This window comes from Triticum aestivum, chromosome 4D, assembly GCF_018294505.1.
Source record: "Triticum aestivum cultivar Chinese Spring chromosome 4D, IWGSC CS RefSeq v2.1, whole genome shotgun sequence".
NCBI classification, from domain to species: domain Eukaryota; kingdom Viridiplantae; phylum Streptophyta; class Magnoliopsida; order Poales; family Poaceae; genus Triticum; species Triticum aestivum.
This window is the reverse complement of record NC_057805.1, coordinates 323,993,319-324,013,914: the sequence shown is the minus strand read 5'-3', so window position 1 is coordinate 324,013,914 and position 20,596 is coordinate 323,993,319.

Genomic DNA, 20,596 nt, shown 5'->3' with positions numbered 1-20,596 from the left:
GATGTTTCATGTGTTATAGTTGCACTTGTGTTGCTCTTATATGTTTGACTTGTCTCACATTACTATTATGAGTGTTGTATACTTGTTGCAATAGTTCATCTCATGTTTAAGATAGTTTACCTTTCATGTTAGTTGAATTGTGCCTTCCTCATATGCTTAATGCACATAGTTTACTCTGTTGTTTAGGCATGTGTGGGTAATCTTGTTGCTAGTGGTCATTGGATATCTGTTCTTTCTTACATAAAGAGCATGTACTACTATAGTATCTTCTCATGATCACTTGTATGTTCGATGCTTGTGGTTTTAGTTAAGATCTCTTTATGATTCTTTATTCACATGCCTTGTATCATACGTACCATATTATTGTATTGTTTATTTTCTTCCTTAGTATTGTGTTGGCTTTTTGATATAAGAATACTTCTTAATAGTACTTATGGATGATGTTTATACTTTGCTTGTTGTTAACCATTATAAATATCTGGATTCATCCAAATATTTATTATTGGTTGATTACTACACTTAATCATATCATGTCTAGGATAGTAGTTCATCCACTTGTTCCATGTGTTGTATAGTTCTTGTTGATTGTTTTACAAATGAATTTGGTTTGATATAATGAGGTTGATCTTGTTTCCTTTTAATAATGTTATAGGGTTAGACCTAGGTCAATTCAATTCATGTTGTTGAGTGATGTTTGATTGCTTAACTAGTATGGTTTCTAATCTTTGCTCGTTTGCCTTACGGAACTATTGCCTTTCGAATTATTATATAGTTGATGTATATGTTTGAGTGCTATTGGCCATTATAAATATTTAGATTCTATCTAAATATCTATTTGTGGTTAACTATTACCTTCATCATGTCATGTTGTAATTGTGTGGTTAAATGCATAGGATGGTTCCTTTTCATGTGTGTTGATGCCATTGTGTTTGTTAGATAGTAGTTTCCTATATAGTTTGTCGAGATATGTAGTGGGCACTACTAGTGTTTAATTGCATATTCGTATTGGAACATTAGTCTTGATCGCCAAGTATTCCTTAGCTGTGTCAACCTCAACCATGTCACTTCAATGAATCCTCTCTCACCTCCCTATCATGCTACCTCATTTCGGAATCTCCATCTTGATCAATATCTTATCCATCCACTCTTAATTTGGTTTCAATGTTATTTGGATTTACTATTACTTTGGTATTTATTATTTGTATTTTTCTATCGTTACGACGAGTAGGGAGTGACGACGATGTTAGACATGGACGGAACTAGGTTATCGAAGGACTCAACAACGAAGGCATGCCTCCTTCTTTGATCATACTTATCCTATGTTTTATAAAACTGCATTGTGTTTTATAATTACTTTATGCATGCTATTTTTTAATTCTCGTAGCCAGCGTGTCGATTGACACATTACCCTGATCCGCTTGTCGCCTATTTACTTGACACCTGAGTAGAAGTATATAATTCCGGTAGAGTAGAAATGCTTAGCCATGCTTATCACCCTATAGGTGCTTTGTTGAATGACCTCTGCGTCATTGGCAGTTGAAACTTAACGCTGAGCTAGGCCAGTTGGCCCTTGTTGACCCTCTCTATCCTCTTCTACTCCGGGTGAAACTTACCATCTGAATACTGGCGCGGGCGACAGCTGAATCAAGGATTGAAGGAGCGATTGGCCGCCCTTCACGAGTTGAAGGGGGCAATCAGTCGTCAGCGCTGCATAAGGCCTAATAAGTCTTGGATTTGAAGATTGTGATAACAGTACAACCACATGCTATATGGGCACTGGCTTGGTCAAGTAAGCTAGTCAGCCTTAGGTGCCTTGCGAGGAGTATCCTCGGCACAGATGGGGGGACCGGTTTGAGGACGTACTCTCAGTTCCGTGCGCCAGACCCGGTGGGCATGTCACATCTTTGGGGGATCTAGTCCAAAGACCTCGTCACAATTTCCCTGCCGGTATACCAAATGGTGTACTATACCAGCGGCCACTGGTGGCATCAAGACGGGATTGTGTCGTGTGGGTAAAGTGTACAACCTTTGCAGAGTGTAAAACTACTCGAATAGCCGTGTCCACGGTCATGGACGGCACATGAATCTTTCTTGACATACAGGACCTGTCTTGCTTATTCCCTCTTTTCCCTATTCTTGGAACCTTTGAAGAGTGTGAGTTGATCGTGGATCCTCATTTTGATGAAAATTATTCTAGAGATAAAACATGTTTTCATCAAAAACTGCTTTTATCCAATTACTATGTTATTTCAAACAAAATTAGCTTTTATGAAAATGAGCCATACAGCCTTCCGTTGAAGCCACATGTAGCTATTGGGTCCTCTCTGAGGGAGGCATGTTGAGTACGTAATGTACTCATTGCAATAATTTTGTTGACAACAGAGTTCCATGAAGACAAAGGTGATGATTACGACTACTATGGCGATCCGTAGGAGTGAGGTCACGTGGACTACATCGACTGCCTGTGGCTGAGATGGAGTCGCTACGCATTGTACTTTCCGTTGTTTTCTGAATGTAATAAATGTCATGAGACATTTCCCTATGTATGCCTTATGGCAAGAGATATTCAAATTTGTAATGATTTTACATATTGTGCAATGATACCATTTTGCTGTGTTGTCAACATGATCCTGGGGTTGACAAATATACACAGGAGGATTCGGATGTAAATTCCGGGTTCTCACAGAAGTGGTATCAGAGCCGATGTCGACCTAGTTGCGTGGCCTTAGTTAGAAATGGTAAGCCTTAGGGACTATTGTTATACGAAAAACTATTTGGAAAATGATCATTCTCGTACTCTTCTCCTTCACTATTGCTATTGTCATCTCATCTTATTCAATTGAATTTAAACTCTACTTCTCTACCATCTTCTTTGTAGTATCTGAAACCCTTTTCCCTGCTCTTGGTGTTGAAAAGTCAGAAGCTTCACACGATGTGCCAAGAATTTCAAGATAACTTCAACCCCTGAAGCTCAGAGTAGCAACAATTTCACTAAGAGAAGACGCCTCGAGACCTCAAGAACTCAACAACCGCCGATCATGCTTCAATCGTCAACGTTGAAGACCTGCACCAAGTTATGATGTGACCTGCCATATAGGATTAGGTTGGGTAATACCCTTGTAGTGGTAGAACTCGTAGCTAGTAGACGCAAAAGAAAAACTTTTGGCGTGAGTATTGTCTGCATATATTTCTTCTCGTATTTTGCTATGCAGTCATACTAAAACCCTATTTTCCAAAATGAGTTGCTTTTGATTTTTATTTGGTTATCTTCGTGGTTATCTCGATGTTATCTTTTGTTTATCTTCTGGGTTATCTCCGCCTTGTGTAGGATTTGTTTAGTCATCCTATGCTCTTTCCCTCTTCTCTATAAACCCTGAAGAACACTTTGAGTGGAAAGAAGCTAAAACAACCACTTGGAGATCTATTACGAAAGTGAACCTTATGGAAAACCTCTTTTAAGGGGGGTAGTAGATGGTGATTTGTGGCGAGAACGAAGTTTTGAAGACCTTCATTCGCAAAGAAGAAAAATATTTGAAGAACTTCACCGCACCTACCGTAAAGTTCAACCTGAAGGAAGGATCAATGAGTCCAACCGCACCAAAGCTTGACCTAAAGAAGAAGGGAAAGACAGAAGAATTTCAACCACCCAAAAGAAGCTATCAGATTACCATTGCCAAGACCGAAGGACTGCTTCCAAGCTTTCAGCAACCTGGAGATAGTATCAACAATCGAATTATCTCCAACCAAGACCCCGAAGTTGCTTGCCACCAGGATCAAAATCAATCGTGATTCCATAAGTTACAGAGAAGAACTATGTCGAGGGCAAAGCTAACCCAAACCCATTCTCTTTAGTCAGCCTGAATCTCGGGGATGAGATTCCTTTTAAGGGGGGTAGACTTGTAACATCCTGATTATCGGAATGTTTAAGAAAAAGTTTTCCAAAAATTAGGGCGAGAAAAAAATCGTTTGTTTTATTTGGTAACGAAGCTTAAATTGGACTTTTATAATTTGGAGGATTTAATTTGAACTAATACCAACTTAAATTAAATTTGAGTTTTGTTGTTTCTTTAGTTGGGTTTTATTTTGGTCTTAAGCATATTCAAATATGCGAGTCTGTGTTTTCTTCGATTTCTAAGTTCGTTTGAGCTTCTTTTTCATTACTAGATTTTCCTCTTAGGAAAATCAATTTGTTTTCCTCTCTCAAACTTTGTACCAAATTCTCGTGGACAGTATGTCTTTCCTCTCTCTTCCCTGTGTTAAGCCCATCTATATTTTTCTCACACCCGAATGGGCCAAAGGCCAACTTTTCCTTTCTTCTTTCTCTCCGACTTGGACCAAAGCCAAACTGGGCCAATGCCCAGCCAAGCGAGCGCCTCCTCTTCTCTCCCTCTGTACGTTTCAATCTACAGAAGAGAAACAGAAACCTACACCTACAGAGAGAAAACACACGCACATGAAACAGCAACCCACGTTTCAACTTGATTCCCTCTCCTTGACTCCTCCCTTGCCTTATCTCTCTCCACTTGCCATCTTCCAAGCGCCAGTCTCAACTGCTTTGTCTCCTCCTCCACTCACGTACACCACTACAGAAGGAAATGTACAGCCATGAAGAAACCTCTTCTCTAATTCCCTTCAACTCCCCATCGTTTCCAGACCCGCTAGTACATATAGGTGCGCCCCAACTTCCTCTTCCATTCCCGCAGCAACCCATGCCCTCTCTGTTCCTTATTCTCCCAAGAACTCCCTCCAAAGGAATGGTGCTCCATGGACGCCGACGCTTGATTCCGGTGACGTAGACCATCTCCATCAGCACCCTTGCGCCCCAAGGTCGATCTCCACACCACGAATCCATTCAGAGAAGAACGAACGCGTCTCGTAGACCACACGCGAAGAATTCAGCATGTTCGTCTACACGGTTCATCGAGTTCGTCGGATTGATTCGTCGCGCTCGGTGGGCTGGACGGAGGAGGGGGCTGGCCGGCCTCCCCCGTATATAAAGGAGGGAAGGAGGGGGCTGGCCGGCCTCATGGTGCGCCTCCAAGAGGGGGAATCCTACTCCTACTAGGAGTAGGTTCCTCTCTTTCCTAGTCCTAATAGGAGGGGGAAGGAAGGGGAAGAGGAGAAGAAGGAAAGGGGGGCCGACCCCCTTCCCAATTCGGATTGGGCTTGGGGTGAGGCGCCCCACCTCTTGGCCGCCTCCTCTCTCTTCCACTAAAGCCCATGTAGGCCCATTAATCCCCCGGGGGGTTCCGGTAACCTCCCGGTACTCCAGAAAATGCCCGAACTGATCCGAAACCTTTCTGGTGTCCAAACATAACCTTCCAATATATCAATCTTCATGTCTCGACCATTTCGAGATCCTCGTCATGTCCGTGATCACATCCGGGACTCCGAACAACCTTCGGTACATCAAAACACATAAACTCATAATACGGATCGTCATGGAACGTTAAGCGTGCGGACCCTACGGGTTCGAGAACTATGTAGACATGACCGAGACTCATCTCCGGTCAATAACCAATAGCGGAAACTAGATGCTCATATTGGCTCCCACATATTCTACGAAGATCTTTATCGGTCAAACCGCATAACAACATATGTTGTTCCCTTTGTCATCGGTATGTTACTTGCTCGAGATTCGATCGTCAGTATCTCAATACCTAGTTCAATCTCGTTACCGGCAAGTCTCTTTACTCGTTCCGTAATGCATCATCATTAGTCACATTGCTTGCAAGGCTCTGATGACCCACAAGTATAGGGGATCTATCGTAGTCCTTTCGATAAGTAAGAGTGTCGAACCCAACGAGGAGCAGAAGGAAATGATAAGCGGTTTTCAGCAAGGTATTCTCTGCAAGCACTGAAATTATAGGTAACAGATAGTTTTGTGATAAGATAATTGGTAACGAGCAACAAGTAACAAAAGTAAATAAAGTGCAGCAAGGTGGCCCAATCCTTTTTGTAGCAAAGGACAAGCCTGGACAAACTCTTATATAGAGAAAAGCGCTCCCGAGGACACATGGGAATTATCGTCAAGCTAGTTTTCATCACGTTCATATGATTCGCGTTCGGTACTTTGATAATTTGATATGTGGGTGGACCGGTGCTTGGGTGCTGTCCTTACTTGGACAAGCATCCCACTTATGATTAACCTCTATTGCAAGCATCCGCAACTACAACAAAAGTATTAAGGTAAACCTAACCATAGCATGAAACATATGGATCCAAATCAGCCCCTTACGAAGCAACGCATAAACTAGGGTTTAAGCTTCTGTCACTCTAGCAACCCATCATCTACTTATTACTTCCCAATGCCTTCCTCTAGGCCCAAATAATGGTGAAGTGTTATGTAGTCGACGTTCACATAACACCACTAGAGGATAGACAACATACATCTCATCAAAATATCGAACGAATACCAAATTCACATGACTACTAATAGCAAGACTTCTCCCATGTCCTCAGGAACAAACGTAACTACTCACAAAGCATATTCATGTTCATAATCAGAGGGGTATTAATATGCATATAGGATCTGAACATATGATCTTCCACCAAATAAACCAACTAGCATCAACTACAAGGAGTAATCAACACTACTAGCAACCTACAGGTACCAATCCCAGACTATGAGACAAGAATTGGATACAAGAGATGAACTAGGGTTTGAGAGGAGATGGTGCTGGTGAAGATGTTGATGGAGATTGCCCTCTCCCGATGAGAGGAGCGTTGGTGATGACGATGGCGATGATTTCCCCCTCCCGGAGGGAAGTGTCCCCGGCAGAACAGCTCTGCCGGAGCCCTAGATTGGTTCCGCCAAGGTTCCGCCTCGTGGCGGCGGAGTCTCGTCCCGAAAGCTTGCTTATGATTTTTCTTCGGACGAAAGACTTCATATAGCAGAAGATGGGCACCGGAGGGCCAACAGGGGGCCCACGAGGCAGGGGGCGCGCCCAGGGGGTAGGGCGCCCCCCACCCTCGTGGCCAGGTGGAGGCCCCCCTGACGTATTTCTTCCGCTCAATATTTTTTATTATTTCCAAAAATAACTTTCGTGGAGTTTCAGGACTTTTGGAGTTGTGCAGAATAGGTCTCTAATATTTGCTCCTTTTCCAGCCCAGAATTCCAGCTGCCGGCATTCTCCCTCCTTATGTAAACCTTGTAAAATAAGAGAGAATAGGCATAAGTATTGTGACATAATGTGTAATAACAGCCCATAATGCAATAAATATCGATATAAAAGCATGATGCAAAATGGACGTATCAACTCCCCCAAGCTTAGACCTCGCTTGTCCTCAAGCGAAGCCGATAACGATAAATATGTCCACATGTTTAGAGGTAGAGGTGTCGATAAAATAAAATACGGACATGAGGGCATCATGATTATTCTCATAACAGCAACATATATGGATATTGTCATATGATTTCTTATGCTCAAGTAATAATCTATTCACAATGCAAAGTATGAATCAGAAACTTTATTGAGAACTAACAAACTATAATCTCAGTCATTGAAGCAATTGCAATTTATCGTAACATCAGAAAGAGTCCATGTTAGAGCTTTCTAGCAAGTCCACATACTCAACTATCATTTAGTCTTTCATAATTGCTAACACTCACGCAATACTTGTGGTTACGGAGTTTTAACCGGACACAGAGAAAGATAGGGGCTTATAGTTTCGCCTCCCAACCTTTTACCTCAGGGGTAATGTCAACAATAATAGTTCATGCTAACCTACATCCAATTGGATATATCTATCAGGATCTTTCCAACATCCTGTGCTTGCCAAAGGATAAAATGTAAAAAGGAAAGGTGAAGATCACCATGACTCTTGCATAAGGTAGAAGATAATAATAAAAGATAGGCCCTTCGCAGAGGGAAGCAGAGGTTGCCATGCGCTTTCAGGGTTGGATGCACAAAATCTTAATGCGAAAGAACGTCACTTTATATTGCCACTTGTGATATGAACCTTTATTATGCAGTCCGTCGCTTTTATTTCTTCCAAATCACAAGATCGTATAAAGCTTATTTCCTCCACACCAATCAATCATACATATTTAGAGAGCAATTTTTATTGCTTGCACCGATGACAACTTACTTGAAGGATCTTACTCAATCCATAGGTAGATATGGTGGACTCTCATGGCAAAACTGGTTTAAGGGTATTTGGAAGCACAAGTAGTATCTCTACTTGGTGCAAAGAATTTGGCTAGCATGAGGGGGAAAGTCAATCTCAACATGTTGGATGATCCATGACAATATACTTTATCTCAGATATAAGAAAACATAACCCATTACGTTGTCTTCCTTGTCCAACATCAACTCTTTAGCATGTCATATTTTAATGAGTGCTCCCAATCATAAAAGATGTCCAAGATAGTATATTTATATGTGAAACCTCTCTTTCTTTATTACTTCCTATTAATTGCAATGATGACCAAAGCTATGTTTGCCAACTCTCAACAATTTTTAATCATCATACTCTTTCTATGTGAAGTCATTACTCTCAATAAGATCAATATGATCTCTTTATTTCTTTTTATTCTTTTCTCTTTTCTTTTATTCACTCAAAATCATGGCAAGATAATCAGGCCCTTGACTTAACACTAATCTTTATTATATATAGCTCACGGACTCGATTACATAGAGGGATCATAAAGCAAAACTCAAAACTAGATCATACCATAAACTTTATTCTACTAGATCAAGATACTACTAAAAGGATCGAACTAAGAAAAACGGTAAAGATAGGAGTGTGATGGTGATACGATACCGGGGCACCTCCCCCAAGCTTGGCAGTTGCCAAGGGGAGTGCCCATACCCATGTGATTATATCTCCTTTGTTGGTGAAGAAGGATGGTGGTGATGATGGGTAGTCGCACATCGAGCGTAAAAGATCCTCCATCTTGCGAATAATGCCCTTGAGTGCAACGATATGCTCCTTCAACAAAATATTTTCACGTGTGAGATACTTGTTTTGTATACGAGCTAGCTCAATCATCTTGAAAGCTTCGATCTCAGTTGGGGTAAGAAGATTGTGATCAAGTTGAAGGTGTCTTCTGTTGCCGGAACTTGGTCCTCCTTGGCCTTCTTGATCCCTTCATCCTTGTTGATCTCCATGGGTTCTTCCCTCTTCAGCTCTATCTTCATTAGCCAAGCATCGTTGTCACCATTGTTGGAGGAGGGGGACGACATGATGCCTGGCCTTGACAACCCTGACAGAAAACAGCTCGAAACAAGAACAGAGGATAATTGCGTGATACAGGAGTCAAAACCTTCGGGAGATTATATAATGAATTTTTACCGACCAAAATACGTAACGTGCAAGAAAACGGAGTCCGGAGAGCACACGAGGTGCCCACGAGGTAGGGGGCACGCCCAGGGGGTAGGGCGCCCTCCACCCTCGTGGAGGCCCTCGTGTCCTTCCCGGACTGCTTCTTATTTTTCTATTTTTCTAAATATTCCAAAACGGAGAAAATTGCCATTAGAACTGTTTTGGAGTCGGTTTACTTACCGTACCACATACCTATTCCTTTTCGGAGTCTGAAACGTTCCGGAAAGTGTCCCTTATGTATTCCTCCGGGGTTACGGTTTCAATAACATTGGTTTCAACATTTATGGGATTACCTGAGATATAATGTTTAATTCTTTGACCGTTCACCACCTTCGGATTTGTGCCTTCGAAGTTGTTGATTTTTATGGCACCGGAACGATAGACCTCCTCGATAACGTAAGGGCCTTCCCATTTAGAGAGAAGTTTTCCTGCAAAAAATCTTAAACGAGAGTTGTATAGCAATACATAATCACCTACATTAAACTCACGCTTTTGTATTCTTTTGTCATGCCATCTTTTAACTTTTTCTTTAAACAACTTGGCATTCTCATAGGCTTGGGTTCTCCATTCATCAAGTGAGCTAATGTCAAATAACCTCTTCTCACCGGCAAGTTTGAAATCATAATTGAGCTCTTTAATAGCCCAATAAGCCTTATGTTCTAGTTCGAGAGGTAAGTGACATGCTTTTCCATAAACCATTTTATACGGAGACATACCCATAGGATTTTTATATGCAGTTCTATAGGCCCATAATGCATCATCAAGTTTCTTGGACCAATTCTTTCTAGATCTATTAACAGTCTTTTGCAAAATTAATTTGAGCTCTCTATTGCTCAATTCTACTTGACCACTAGACTGTGGGTGATAAGGAGATGCAATTCTATGATTAACATCATATTTAGCAAGCATTTTACGGAAAGCACCATGAATAAAATGTGAACCACCATCAGTCATTAAATATCTAGGGACTCCAAACCTCGGAAAAATAACTTCTTTAAGCATTTTAATAGAAGTGTTATGATCAGCACTACTAGTTGGAATAGCTTCTACCCACTTAGTAACGTAATCAACAGCAACTAAAATATGTGTATATCCATTAGAGGCAGGAAAAGGTCCCATATAATCAAAGCCCCAAACATCAAATGGTTCAATAACAAGTGAATAATTCATAGGCATTTCTTGACGTCTACTAATATTACCAATTCTTTGACATTCATCACAAGATAAGACAAACTTACGGGCATCCTTGAAGAGAGTAGGCCAATAAAAACCGGATTGCAATACCTTATGTGCAGTTCTATCTCCAGCGTGGTGTCCTCCATAAGCCTCGGAGTGACACTTGCGTAGGATCTGTTCCTGTTCATGCTCAGGTACACAACGTCTAATAACACCATCTACTCCTTCTTTATAAAGATGTGGGTCATCCCAAAAGTAATGTCTCAAATCATAGAAAAACTTTTTCTTTTGCTGGTATGTGAAACTAGGTGGTATAAATTTAGCAACAATGTAATTAGCATAATCAGCATACCATGGAGCAGTACGAGAAGTATTTATGACATTTAATTGCTCATCAGGAAAGCTATCATCAATAGGTAGTGGGTCATCAAGAACATTTTCTAACCTAGACAAGTTGTCTGCAACGGGGTTCTCAGCTCCCTTTCTATCAATAATATGCAAATCAAATTCTTGTAGCAAGAGAACCCATCTAATAAGTCTAGGTTTAGCATCTTTCTTTTCCATAAGATATTTAATAGCAGCATGATCAGTGTGAATAGTTACTTTAGAATCAACAATATAAGGTCTGAACTTATCACAAGCAAATACAACTGCTAAGAATTCTTTTTCAGTAGTAGCATAATTTCTCTGAGCATTGTCTAGAGTTTTACTAGCATATTGAATAACATTTAATTTCTTATCAACTCTTTGCCCTAGAACAGCACCTACAGCATAATCACTAGCATCACACATAATTTCAAAGGGTAAATTCCAATCAGGTGGCTGAACAATAGGTGCAGAGATCAATGCTTTCTTAAGTATTTCAAATGCTTCTACACAATCATCATCAAAGACAAATGGTATATCTTTTTGTAATAAATTAGTCAGAGGCCGAGAAATTTTTGAGAAGTCCTTAATGAACCTCCTATAAAAACCGGCGTGACCAAGGAAACTTCTTATACCTTTGATGTCCTTGGGACATGGCATCTTTTCAATAGCATCAACCTTGGCTTTATCAACTTCAATACCTCTTTCAGAAACTTTATGCCCCAAGACAATACCTTCATTAACCATAAAGTGGCACTTTTCCCAATTCAAGACAAGATTAGTTTCTTCACATCTCTGCAAAACTCGATCAAGGTTGCTCAAGCAATCATCAAAAGAGGATCCATAGACGGAGAAATCGTCCATGAAAACCTCACAAATCTTTTCACAAAAGTCAGAGAATATAGCCATCATGCATCTTTGAAAGGTAGCAGGTGCATTACATAAACCAAAAGGCATATGTCTATAAGCAAAAGTACCAAAAGGGCAAGTAAAAGTAGTCTTTGATTGATCATCGGCTGACACAGGTATTTGAGAGAAACCAGAATAACCATCTAGAAAGCAAAAATGTGTATGTTTGGATAATCTTTCTAGCATTTGATCGATAAAAGGTAAGGGGTAATGATCCTTTTTAGTAGCCTTATTTAATTTGCGGAAATCAATTACCATCCTATAACCTGTAATAATTCTTTGCGGGATCAACTCATCTTTATCATTAGGAACGACGGTAATACCTCCCTTTTTAGGGACACAATGGACAGGACTTACCCACTGACTATCAGCAACGGGATAAATTATACCTGCCTCAAGGAGCTTTAGTATTTCCTTTCTTACCACTTCTTTCATCTTAGGATTCCGCCGTCGTTGATGATCACGAACTGGTTTGACATCTTTCTCCAAATTTATTTTGTGTTGACAAAGGGTGGGACTAATGCCCTTAAGATCATCAAGAGTATATAGAATAGCAGCGCGGTGCTTCTTCAGAGTTTTCAATAATCTCTCTTCTTCATGCTCTGAAAGGTTAGCACTAATAATAACATGATATATCTTTTTCTCATCAAGATAAGCATATTTAAGAGTATCAGGTAACGGTTTAAGCTCAAACACGGGATCACCCTTGGGTGGAGGAGGATCCCCTAGGATTTCAACATGCAAATTGTGCTTCAGGATAGGTTCCTGTTTAAAGAATACTTAATCTATTTCCCTTCTTTCATTCATAAACATATCATTTTCATGGTCTAGCAAATATTGTTCTAAAGGATCACTAGGTGGTACGGCAATAGAAGCAAGACCAATAATTTCATCCTTACTAGGCAATTCCTCTTCACGGTGTTGTCTACGAAATTTAGAGAAATTAAACTCATGAGACATATCACCCAAGCCAATAGTAACGACATCCTTTTCGCAGTCTATCCTAGCATTAACTGTGTTCAAGAAGGGTCTACCAAATATAATGGGACAAAAGCTATCTTGTGGGGAGCCAAGAACAAGAAAATCAGCAGGATAGTTTTCCCACACAAGACTTCAACATCTCTAACAATTCCCATTGGTGAAATAGTATCTCTATTGGCAAGTTTAATTGTGACATCAATATCTTCTATCTCAGCAGGTGCAATATCATGCATAATTTCTTTGTATAAGTCAAAAGGTATTGCACTAGCACTAGCACCCATATCACATAAGCCATGATAACAATGATCTCCTATTTTAACAGAAATAACAGGCATGCCTACCACAGGTCTATGTTTATATTTAGCACAAGGTTTGGCAATTCTAGCAGTTTCATCACGGAAATGAATAACATGCCCATCAATATTATCAGACAAGAGATCTTTAACAATAGTAATATTAGGTTCAACTTTAATTTGCTCAGGAGGTGTATAAGTTCTAATATTGCTTTTACGGACCACAGTTCAAGCTTTAGCATGATCCTTTATCCTAACAGGGAAAGGTGGTTTCTCAACATAAGAAGTAGGAACAATAGGATCATTATAAGTGATAGTCTTTTCTTCAACCTTAATAGGTGCAGCCACTTTTACTTCTATCGGAGGATGATATTTAAACCACTTCTCCTTAGGGAGATCAATATGAGCAGCAAAAGATTCACAAAAAGAAGCTACTATCTCAGAGTCAAGTTCATATTTAGTGCTAAATTTACGAAAAACATCGGTATCCATAAAAGATTTAACACAATCAAACTTAGGTGTCATACCTGACTCCTTACCTTCGCCGGGATCCCAATCTTGAGAGTTGCTTTTAATTCTATCCAATAAATCCCATTTGAATTCAATAGTCTTCATCATAAAAGAGCCAGCACAAGAAGTATCGAGCATGGTGCGATTGTTATCAGAAAGCCGAGCATAAAAACTTTGAATAATTATTTCTCTTGGGAGCTCAGGATTGGGGCATGAATATAACATTAATTTAATCCTCCCCCAAGCTTGAGTGATGCTTTCTCCTTCGCGAGGCCAGAAATTATATATATAATTGCGATCACGATGAACAAGATGCATAGGATAAAATTTCTGATGAAATTCCAATTTCGATCGTTTGTAGTTCCATGATCCCGTATCATCACATAGCCTATACCATGTCAATGCATCTCCCTTCAAAGATAAAGGGAAGACCTTCTTCTTAATAACATCACCGGGTATACCTGCAAGCTTAAATAATCCACAAACTTCATCCACATAGATTAGGTGCTCATCAGGATGCTTTGTTCCGCCTCCTACAAAAGGATTAGCTAGCAGTTTTTCTAGCATACCCGAAGGAATTTCAAAGTGGACATTTTCATTTTCAGTAGATTCAGTAGGTTGAGGAGCAACTCTTTGCTCTACTGGTCGGGGTGAAGATACCCCGAACAAGCCCCTCAGAGGATTACTTTCCATAGTAACAAGTGACAGTAAATTTCAGCACACTATATAAATTTTTCCTTACCAAATTCCACCTACCAAAGGCGCTTCACTCCCCGGCAACGGCGCCAGAAAAGAGTCTTGATGACCCACAAGTATAGGGGATCTATCGTAGTCCTTTTGATAAGTAAGAGTGTCGAACCCAACGAGGAGCAGAAGGAAATGATAAGCGGTTTTCAGCAAGGTATTCTCTGCAAGCACTGAAATTATTGGTAACTCATAGTTTTGTGATAAGATAATTGGTAACGAGCAACAAGTAACAAAAGTAAATAAAGTGCAGCAAGGTGGCCCAATCCTTTTTGTAGCAAAGGACAAGCCTGGACAAACTCTTATATAAAGAAAAGCGCTCCCGAGGACACATGGGAATTATCGTCAAGCTAGTTTTCATCACGTTCATATGATTCACGTTCGGTACTTTGATAATTTGATATGTGGGTGGACCGGTGCTTGGGTGCTATTCTTACTTGAACAAGCATCCCACTTATGATTAACCTCTATTGCAAGCATCCGCAACTACAACAAAAGTATTAAGGTAAACCTAACCATAGCATGAAACATATGGATCCAAATCAGCCCCTTACGAAGCAACGCATAAACTAGGGTTTAAGCTTCTGTCACTCTAGCAACCCATCATCTACTTATTACTTCCCAATGCCTTCCTCTAGGCCCAAATAATGGTGAAGTGTTATGTAGTCGACGTTCACATAACACCACCAGAGGATAGACAACATACATCTCATCAAAATATCGAACAAATACCAAATTCACATGACTACTAATAGCAAGACTTCTCCCATGTCCTCGGGAACTAATGTAACTACTCACAAAGCATATTCATGTTCATAATCAGAGGGGTATTAATATGCATATAGGATCTGAACATATGATCTTCCACCAAATAAACCAACTAGCATCAACTACAAGGAGTAATCAACACTACTAGCAACCTACAGGTACCAATCCCAGACTATGAGACAAGAATTGGATACAAGAGATGAACTAGGGTTTGAGAGGAGATGGTGCTGGTGAAGATGTTGATGGAGATTGCCCTCTCCCGATGAGAGGAGCGTTGGTGATGACGATGGCGATGATTTCCCCCTCCCGGAGGGAAGTGTCCCCGGCAGAACAGTTCTGCCGGAGGCCTAGATTGGTTCCGCCAAGGTTCCGCCTCGTGGCGGCGGAGTCTCGTCCCGAAAGCTTGCTTATTATTTTTTTCGGACGAAAGACTTCATATAGCAGAAGATGGGCACCGGAGGGCCAACAAGGGGCCCACAAGGCAGGGGGGCGCGCCCAGGGGGGTAGGGCGCGCCCCCACCCTTGTGGACAGGTGGAGGCCCCCCTGACGTATTTCTTCCGCTCAATATTTTTTATTATTTCCAAAAATAACTTTCGTGGATTTTCAGGACTTTTGGAGTTGTGCAGAATAGGTCTCTAATATTTGCTCCTTTTCCAGCCCAGAATTCCAGCTGCCGGCATTCCCCCTCCTTATATATACCTTGTAAAATAAGAGAGAATAGGCATAAGTATTGTGACATAATGTGTAATAACAGCCCATAATGCAATGAATATCAACATAAAAGCATGATGCAAAATGGACGTATCAGGCTCATAGTGATGTGCATTACCGAGAGGGCCCAGAGATACCTCTCCGACAATCAGAGCGACAAAACCTAATCTCGATTTATGTCAACTCAACAAACACCATCAGAGACACATCTAGAGCATCTTTATAATCACCCAGTTACGTTGTGACGTTTGATAGCACACTAAGTGTTCCTCCGGTATTTGGGAGTTGCATAATCTCATAGTCATAGGAACATGTATAAGTCATGAAGAAAGCAATAGCAACAAACTAAATGATCATCGTGCTAAGCTAACGGATGGGTCTTGTCAATCACATCATTCTCTAATGATGTGATACCGTTATCAAATGACAACTCATGTCTATGGCTAGGAAACTTAACCATCTTTAATTAATGAGCTAGTCAAGTAAAGGCATACTAGTGACACTCTGTTTGTCTATGTATTCACACATGTACTAAGTTTCCGGTTAATACAATTCTAGCATGAATAATAAACATTTATCATGATATAAATAAATATAAATAACAACTTTATTATTGCCTCTAGGGCATATTTCCTTAAGTCTCCCACTTGCACTAGAGTCAATAATCTGGATTACACAGTAATGATTCTAACACCCATGGAGTCTTGGTGCTGATCATGTTTTGCTCGTGAGAGAGGCTTAGTTAACGGGTGTGCAACATTCAGATCCGTATGTATCTTGCAAATCTCTATGTCTCCCTCCTTGACTTGATCGCGGATGGAATTGAAGCGTCTCTTGATGTGCTTGGTTCTTTTGTGAAATCTGGATTCCTTTGCCAAGGCAATTGCACCAGTATTGTCACAAAAGATTTTCATTCACTACAAAAAAAGACACATCCGTGACATTTTGGGCCGAATGAAATATTTTTCTATCATACTTATGACACTTCTGTGACGATAATTGTGACAAAACCTGGTATCATCATAGATGTGGTGGGGTCCTACTTCTATGACAAAAAATCATGACAGAAAATGGGCTTTTCGTCCTGGGGGGGCCGGAGACGCAGCTGCATGACATTCTTTGGGCCGTCCATGACGGAAAAAACCATGGTAGAAGCGAGGGCGAGGAAAATATCGGGGTGTTCCCGGTTACGGTGGGTGGTCGGGGCCGAGCGATGCGCGTTTCTCTCGTACACGCACGCGCGTGGGTGCGATCGAGGCGTTGGGCTCTAACTGAACCCGAGCGATTGCACTGCAGGCTACGCGTTACTGAACCCGAGCGATCGATGGCTATTAACTGAACCCAATCGAGCGATTCCTTCGCTAATGCTGCTAACTGAAGCCGATTGATGCTACCTCTGGATGAACAGTGAGCGTTGCTGGGGGGTTTGGATGAACAGTTCCCGGTGGGGGTGGATGAACAGGACCCCGTGGTGTTGCCTCTGGATGAACAGGACCCCGATCGATCGAGCCGGTTGGGGCTGGATGAACAGGACCCCGTGGAGAGCTGGATGAACAGGACCACCCCGTGGAGGGCTGGATGAACAGTAGACGGTGGAGGGCTGGATGAACAGTAGACCGTGGAGGGGTGGTTGAACAGGAGCCCGTGGAGAGGGCTGGTTGAACAGTAGCCGGTGGAGTAGCGCGCGGTGGAGGCTGGATGAACAGGAGCCCGTGGATGAACAGTCGCAGGTGGAGGCTGGAGGAGGTCGACGGTGGATGAACAGTATCCCGTGGAGGCTGGAGGGGGTCCACGGTGGAGATGAACAGTATCCCGTGGAGTCCCGTTTTGCGGTACGCCACACCCCTCCCGATGAACAGGACCCCCGTTTCGACCGTAGCGCTCCAACACAAGTCTATTTCCTCCGTTTTGCGGTACGCCACACCCCTCCCGATCAACAGGACCCCCGTTTCGACCGTAGGAGGTCCGTTTCCTCCGTTTTGCGGTACGTCAGACCCCTCCCGATGAACATGATCCTGTTTCGAACGTGGCCGGTCGAACACAAGGCCGTTTCTTCCGTTCTGCGGTACGCCATGCCTCGTTTCCATCGGCTGTTCCGTCCAAGCCGGTTGGCTCCCACGCGTTCCGTTGCCTCCCGATGAACACGACGCATTCTGTTGCCTCCCCATGAACACGACGACGACACAGTTTCTCCGTTCTGACCCAGCCATGTACACGAGCCCTGGCCGTACGTACGCGCGAGTAGGCATTCGAGACCTCGCCCGTATGTACGTACATGGCCGTATTTACTTTCTTGCACCCTGGCCGCTGTACGTACGTGTACATGCTACGTGCGCGCCTCTACTACGACACGTGCGTGCCTCTACATCGACCAGTATGTATGTACACCTTCGCGACCAGAATGACAACGCTATGTACGCTTCGACCAGGTGGGTCCCGACCGTCAAGCACTTCCTTGCGTGCGAAGATGTAGCTGGTGGGTCCCAGCAGTCAGGGGGCGAATCGTTTTTTTTGCCTAGACGCACTTCCTTGCGTGCGAAGATGTAGCTGGTAGGTCCCAGCAGTCAGGGGGGAAACATTTGTTTCACGAAATATGGTGGCCCGTCCGGTGGGTCCCCGCTGTCAGGTGCAGGAATAATTATTTTCCGTGTAATAAGGAGGCACTTCCTTGCGGCTGTCCTGGACCCAGCTGTCAGCCTCTCCACGTACAGTACTCTTCCGATGGAAGTCGGTCGTTGACCACATTGACCACGCCGTGCCGAGAGCACCAAGGCGGTGGATGACGGCGAGGCCTAGGAAGGAGACGACGTGGAGCCAGGGAAGACGCGGCAGTGAATGCCCATGCGGAGAGGAGTACGAGGGTTCACTGGTTCGGCTGCGGTGTGAGGCTGCCGTCGCTGCAGAATAACAGGGGGTGTGGGTGAGTAGAGGGATGGCTTGGCCAACGGTGGGAGTAGTAGGGGGCGGTGAGGCCTCCGCGGCATCACAGCCGGCCACGGGAGGCAGGAGCATGCGGCCCGACCGGCGATGCTTTGGGCGGCTGGAGCAAGAAGACCAGAGGTTGAAGAAGCACTACGGCCGTTGGATAGACATCGTACGGTCACTGGAGCTAGAATCGTTCATATTGACCAAGTTGACAAAGCACTCCGTCCCCATCAACTTAGTAGGCCCACAAGTCAGCCTCCCACCAAGGTGGGTCCCAACTAGCAGGGGGAGTATTCATTTTTTTGTGCGTAATAAGGAGGCACTTCCGGTGGGTTCGAGCTGACAACGAGGGGAACGTTTTTTCACGAAATACGGTGGCCCGTCCGGTGGGTCCCAGCAGTCAGGGGGGAAACATTTTTTTTGCCAAATACGGTGGCCCGTCCGGTGGGTCCCTGCTGTCAGGTGGAGGAATAATGATTTTCCGCGTAATAAGGAGGCACTTCCTTGCGGCTGTCGTGGACCCAGCTGTCAGCCTCTCCACGACAGTACTCTTCCGATGGAAGTCGTTCCTTGACCACGTTGACCACGCCGCGCCGAGAGCACCAGGGCGGTGGACGACGGCGAGGCCTAGGAAGGGGACGACACAGAGCCAGGGAAGACGCGGCAGTGGATGCCCACGCGGAGAGGAGTACGAGGGTTCACTGGTTCGGCTGCGGTGTGAGGCTGCCGTCGCCGCAGAATAACAGGGGGTGTGGGTGAGTAGAGGGATGCCCTGGCCAGCGGTGGGAGTAGTAGGGGGCGGTAAGGCCTGCACGGGAGGCGGGAGTAGGCGGTCCCGCCGACGCTGGATTTGGCGGCTGGAGCAAGAAGATCAGAGATTGAAGAAACACGACGGCCATTGGATTGACATCCAACGGTTACGTCTGCTAGAATCGTTTGTTGACATATATAATAACTAAAAAAATCTTGCATACGCGTCAACTTAATAGGCCCATAAGTCAGACCATTCCCTCTTTTTTTAATAATTTATATATAGCTCATTGCGACTTCTTATGCAATTTATTGCAGTCCGTTTTTTTGGTTGTCCAGGGTCAATTTCGCATATTTCTGTGGGTTCCAAACTATTTTTAATACCGAAATGTCGAGCCAGATTTAAAGTACTTTGAAGATATATTTAAATTAGGTTAATGCCCAGTGAATAGGAATCTGAAAATGCGAAAAAAATTCAGAAATTATAAAGTAACTGCCAATTTGTCATCTGTTTTTATATTTACAACCCATTTCGTATTACTTTCAAGATTTGCAGGCGTCTTGAAAGAGTTGCAGCCCATCAGGGCGTAGAAAAATAAATAGGTCTGGATTGGGTATTCTTCAGAAAAAATAAACTGGGCTCATTTTCACAAAGAAAAAATAGCTGGGCTGGTCACATGGTGAACATAAAATATAAGCCTGGGCTAGACGGGCCACAGCCCAGTTCAAACCCTGCTCCGTCTCAATAATAACAAAAAAATACTGCTCGAGCAGCTACGTCCCAGGTGTCAGCCGATCTTGTGCTGTTTTCTTGTCTATTGACTATATACGCTCACAATGTCGTGGGTCCTAGATGTCAGGAAAACACTAGGAGGAAGCATTTTATTTTTCCATACGCTGACATGGTGGGCCCGTACTGTCATTCTATCCACGTACTTCTGCCGATTCATGTTGTTTGTTGACCATGTTGACAACGCGAGAGGGCGGCGCCGCGGCGAGCGCACCAAAGCGCGCGGAGGACGACGGCGAGGCCACGGACATCGGCGTTAACGATTTAGGGGACGATGGGGTGGCGATGCATGCGCTAAAGCGCAGCCAGCCGTGGGAGGCGGAAGCAGGCGGCCCCGCCGGCGCT